General features: G+C 50.9%; 1 long non-coding RNA gene across 1 annotated transcript in view; it reads right to left on the bottom strand.

Annotated features, from left to right (window-relative positions):
* Positions 1–5,229, bottom strand: part of LOC131483497 (uncharacterized) — a 50,078-nt gene extending 44,849 nt beyond the window's left edge. Inside the window, exon 1 of the long non-coding RNA XR_009247722.1 lies at positions 4,555–5,229. This is a non-coding gene — a long non-coding RNA (uncharacterized LOC131483497). The remainder of the gene's footprint in view (positions 1–4,554) is intronic.
* Between the last annotated feature and the right edge of the window lie 771 nt (positions 5,230–6,000).

Consider the following 6,000-nt stretch of genomic DNA (forward strand, 5'->3'; position numbering starts at 1 on the left):
TTAGAAGGATATGGCTCTCATATTAAGAATTCCAATTCTACCTAAGTGATACTTCCCTCCTTCACTCTGTCACTGTATACTCATTCATTCATTCATTCATTCATTCCTTTTTTCAACAAATGGTAACTGAGTATCCATTGTGTACCAAAGACACAATGGACATACAGAAGCAAGAAATACTTGGTTCCTTTCCTTATAACACTTACAACCTAAAGAGGAAGTAATAAAGAAATGATTATGCAAATACACCCATACCTACATATAAAATAAAACAAAAATTTGCTAATACATGGACAAAGGTGTTAGGAACTTAAGTAATGGCCCATGGTTGTGGAGCTGGGGAAAGACAGAGTTAGAACATAAACACAAGTTGTCTCCTTCCAGAGCTCACATGCTTATTTATGTTAACAGAATGATCAAACACCAGCCAGCACCAGCATTGTTCAGTGGAGACAGAGCACAGCAGCCAAGAAGAATCTGAACTCGATTCATGGGGTCCTGTACAATATGACTGTCACAGAATCTCTTCCCGGCCAGAGTTCCCTCATCTTAACGAGGATCTATATAAAGACCAGATGATCTCGAAAGCCCCTTTTGGCCCTGAAACTGTGATCCTATGATGTGCAGTGGTGGCAAAATGTAGGAAAGTACATGTGGGAAGCACCCAATCCAAACTTAATTTATTCCACAGTTCTGCCTAGGCTAGACCTGTGTGTGAGGCTGAAACTCATGGACCCTTGACCAAGTCCTTTACTGCTCTGTCCCATCAAAGACCTGGAAAGGCAGCAGGAATGGGGACAGTAGGAGGTTGGCAGGTGGGACCTTTCTCAGAGGTGGGACGAAAGACAGGATGTGAGCTGGAGAGAGAGAAAAGAGGAAATCCATGGATAGCAGATCCATTAAGGTGCCCCTGTGTTTAGGTGTCCTGAGGGTGTGATTTCTTGTCAGACCTAGAATGGACACTATACAGGACTCTCGTGCATATGAATGTGAGCCTGGGAAATTTAGATCCTTCACCTTTCTAGGCCCCAGTTTTCTCATCTGCAAAAACAAGGCTAGATCATTTCTATGCTCAGTAATCTTCAACCTCACACTCCTATAACCTCAGCATGTTTGTACCCTAACTACATTTCCAAAATAAAGTCTTACCCTCTAGAATGTACTCCTTGTAAAATCTACAAGATTCATTCAAATAGTCTTTTGATCTACCAGTGCAATTCTAGTAACAATTCAATTCAAATATCCACAACAGAAGAAACATTGCAGTGTCTGGTTAAAGAATCCCAAAGTTTAGCTACCATTTTTAGTATTTATTTATAGTTCCTTATAAAATACAATTTTTAGTCACCATACATTGTCCACAATCACAAAACTCTTCCTAGAACTCTGACAATGTCCTAAAACATCTTCAAAATACCTAATGATAGAAAATATGGGTTATTTTCTATTTGCTAATTACAAATTGCTATTCAGTGCTGGTATACCAAATTAATGACATCAACTACAGAGTACAATATCTAAACCCAGCACACTCTACATTGACAAACTCTGATTTTAAAAGACAAATTAAATCATTTCAGTAAAATAATCTTATTTCATAAGTAGAGAAAATGAGGTTGACAAAAATTCTAGAATGGCTCCAAATCACATACCACCAAAAGTTTCCAATAACTAAACTAGTTATTAGAACTAAACTAGCACTAAAAGTTTCCAATAACTAACCAGGATTAATACCTATAAGCTCTTGAACTCAGATCACCAAGTTATTATTACTGTTGAAAAATACTGGTTTAAAAAAAAAGAAGTAGCTCTGCTTTGCACATAATAAAAATATATGAAGTTTTAGTTTTTTGGTAAAAATAAAAAAATTAATGGGGTGAAAAAACCCTTATCATTCACCTGGGAATTTACCACCTTCTACCTGTGCAATGGGTTCAATTACCTAAGCCAAGGAGAGTCTTGCACATGCGTTTAATCTTCATTGCTAAAATCTCTGTATAAATATTTTAATTGAGTTTAAATTAAATGTAGTTAAAATACACAAGTAGAAATTTGCACATTAAGTAGCAAAATATTAAAAGATGTTTGAAGGAATTATTTTGGTAATTCTAAAGTATTCTTTCATCAACCTGTTCCTCTACCCTAGACACATCCAAATCACCGTATTATCAACATATCCACATGATCATGGCATCATGACCTCCATACGGTAATTAACAAAGGCCTTGCTCTAAAAAAGTTATAATCCAAATATCCACAGAGATTCCTGTATTTCATAGAGCACAGAGTTGAGTGCTGCTAATTTCCACTGGCTTAAAATGTAAGACAAAAGTTGTGTGTTAAAGAATATATACTTCCAAATGTTCATGAGCCCTATCTTTTTTTTTCTCCTGCCCTCTCCAGCTCCCTGATTCCTTCCCCTTTCAACTCATTCTCTTTCTTCTTTAATGTCCCCCCAATAGAGCAGCCCCCCAACCCTTACCCATAGGTTCACTTTCCAAGGTTTCAGTTACCCACAGAGGTGTGGTCAAAAGGTCAGTAGTAGTCTAATGCTACATCACAATGCCTTCCTCTCATTAGACAGGTATCTTATCATCTCACATCATCACAAGAAGCAGGGTGAGTATAGTACAATATTTTGAGAGAGACAGACCACATTCATATAACTTTATTGCAGTATTTGTTATAAGTGTTCTATTTTATTATGGTACTCTTAATCTCTTACTTGCATAATTTACAAGTCAAACTTCATCATAAGTATGAATGTATAAGGAAAAACACAGTATGTATAGGGTTCAGTACTATCTCCAAAATTTCAGGCATCTACTGGGGGTTTTGGACGGATCCCTTCCCCCTCCAATGAGGGGGACGACTATACAGCATGGTTATCTTTCTTTAAAACACTCTTCAATATGAATAACTTATCCCTTCATCCATTCAGTTAACAGACTTTATCGATGACCTACTATGTGCTTGGCACGGTATTGGCCTCTGGGGGTCAAAAAGAATGACAGTGTCGCTGCCTCCAGGGAGGATGAAATACAGCAGATGTTGGGCTCCACAGTTAAGGAGATGGGAGTGAGTCACTGTGGTGAAAACCAGGTAGCACCTGCTGTCTCCCGTAGGACATGTATTTTTTCCATCTTCTTTCCCGACCACTGCTCTTCCAGACTGTAAGCTCCCTGAGTACTGGAACCAAACATCAGTCATTTCTGTTGCCACAGCCTCTAACACAATGCCTGGCACACACTGGGCCTCCTAAAGTGTTTCTGCGTGAATAAATGAATGAATCGGAGTAAATGAAATTGGGTGACCAGTATGCATCATGAATGACTTTTTGAAAGATGGGGTTTAATTAATCATCTTCGTCCCCCCAAGCGTATGTACCCTTGGTACCAGAAGCCGGGTGGGACACCGGACTCCCAGGCACAGACGGTCCTACTCTGGAAGAAGATGCCTTCGTGGCCTTCCCAGAATAATCGCGTCACATTTTGTCCAAACTTCCCTGAGAACCCTCGCAGGAGAGGAGAGGGCGGGCGAGCCGGCCCGCGGCGCCCCCGCCTGCCCTCCGCGGGGCTCTGCTCCTAGCGAGGCGCGCGGCTGCCGTGAACTTTTTTTTTGTTCCCCATCAGAAGTTCGGTCAAGTTAAAGGATAAAACCTCCTTCGGGAGTCCGGTTAGAGAGGAAGGAGCCAAAGAAGAGCTGAACGGGCCCCGCGAACGGCTGAGCAGGGAGCTAGGGTCGCGGGCAAGCCCGGTGGCGTCCGGGCCTGGCGGCGGGGCGGAGAAGCGCCCGCAGACTCGGGGGGGACCGGCGCAGGGTGGGGGGCAGCCGGGGGCGCGCCGCCGCCCGCCGGTCAGCCTGCTCCGGACTGGGAGCACCAGCCACCGAGGCTCCAGAGGCGCCCGACGGCCACCGCAGCGACCTGAGGCTTCACGCCCGCCTCCTCCCCCGACCGGGGTCTCCCGCGCGGAGGCTGGAGCGCCTCGGAGCACCCCCAACCTCGCGCTCCGAGCGCGGGCTCTGCCCTGGCCGGCGTCCCCACCCTCCAGCGTCGCCGCCTCGCGCCGGCTTCTCGCTCCTCGTGCCCCCGTCGTCCGGCGTCCGGAAGCGCGGTGGCCTCAGCGCGGCCCCGGGTAAGGAGCCACGCAATATTCTAGCCGCGCCGTTTCCAGCCTCTGACAAGCCCCCAGCTCGCCGCTCCAGGGGGGCACGCCAAGGTCACCAGCATAGGTGTGACTACCTCCACCTTCACTCTCGCCACCCCCCTCCCGCTCTCAGAGCTCCAGGCTCGGGCTCCTCTCGCGTCCCTCACCCCAGTCGGGGTCTCTGCCTCTGGCACCCCCTCACCGCCCCCCCCCACATCGGGATCCCTCCCTGCCCTGGCCCTCCCGGGGTCCTCGCCCGCCTGTGGTAAGGCTCACTTTCTCTCCCGGGCGAGACTGCCTCGGAAGTGTGCCTTCGTCGTCCTCAGAGAACGAGGGGAGGAGATGTGCCTGCCACTCGCTCCAGGGGAGCGGCGGGGAAACCGACGCAAACTTCTGCTGCACTTACTTCGGGCCGAGGCTGCCGCCCCCTCGCCTCGCCTCTCTCTCCCACCGGCAGCTGCTCCGCGGCGACCCGGAGCCACCGCGCTCTCATTCCCCACGCCGGCGCAGCTGCGAAATGCGCAGGACTCGGGGGTCTCTCCCCGGCGAGCGCGCCCGGGGCGGGGAGTGCCGGGGCGGAGGTCCGGCCGCCGCGCTCCGCGGCGAGCTGTGCAGCGGCCGCCTCCGGCAGCCCGGGGAGGCTGCGCACGCCGCCGCGCGCCCGCTCCTCCGCCGGGTCGTTTCTGTCCGAGTTGCAGTTTCAGTGCCTGCCAGGACTGCAGCACCCTCTCCGTCCTCCCCCGGAAACGACTTTCAATTCACCTGGAGGCTCGCGAGGCTCCCCCGCGGGCGGGCAGCGTGACAGCGGGTGCAGAGGAGAGGGAGGAGCGCGCGAGCGGCGCCTGCCCGAGTGCGCCTCCAGCTTCCTAGGCGAGGAGCGCGCAACCCTCTCCAGCCGCTCTCCTCGGGACTGCAGTCCTGACGTCACCCCACCCCCCCCACCCCACCCCGCGGAGAAGCGGCTCGGAGGGTGGGGTGCCGGGAGCGAGGATGCGCGAGTGTGAGCGGGAGTGTGAGCGCGTGTGTGTGCACGCGCGCGTGTGCCTCGCGAGGCTGGGGACCGGTCGGAACCGCAGCTGGATCTGCGACGAGCCAGAAACCGAGCTCCCTGCAAACAGGCGCCGAGGGGCTGCCGTGAACAGCCGGGGGCGCTCGCTTCCAGGTTGGGGCGGGGATCCGGGGATACTACCCACGCGAGTTTGAAAGCGACCAAAGGAAACGGATTAACGCGACGGGGGCAGTGGGAGAGCGGGAGTCGGGCGCTCTCTTTCCCCAAAGTTGCAGGATGCTCTGGGCGCCTTTAAAACACTGCGCTGGATGTTTAGGAAGAAGAGCGGAGTAAACCGTGCGAGAGGGTTGATTTTCACCTCCCATGGGAAGGAGGCGGGGTGTGGACGGGAAAGGTCCTCTCAGGGTCCTCTTGACCTCCACTCTCTCTGAGAGGTCCTAGGAAGGTGCTCGCTTTGGTCCGCCACAAGGGTGCCTACTCTGAACAGACACCGCTGTGTGCTGAGAAGTTGCTGTAAAGGGATCAAGGGGACCTGGCCTTTCCCACCTAATTCCCAGCCCCGCGTGAACCTGGGGGAGTTTCCACCAGAGCTGGGCGGAACCAGAGAAACGGGTCAAGGCCGAGGCTTGACTGTAGATGCGCGATTCCTTGTCCTTGGGTTCGGGGTCGGAAGCTGCGATGGTCAGAACTCCACGCAGAGTCCCTAGAGATCATCAGGGTGAAGCCACAGTTTGAGTCTTTGCCACACTCCCCAATCCTTAAGTAGCCACCCAACTTTCCTCGTTCTCTGAAGTTGTCCCGGGGATCAAAAATAGAAGACCCTTTCTGTGGAGGAACCAAATG

Source organism: Neofelis nebulosa, chromosome 8 (assembly GCF_028018385.1).
Source record: "Neofelis nebulosa isolate mNeoNeb1 chromosome 8, mNeoNeb1.pri, whole genome shotgun sequence".
Taxonomy (NCBI): Eukaryota; Metazoa; Chordata; class Mammalia; order Carnivora; family Felidae; genus Neofelis; species Neofelis nebulosa.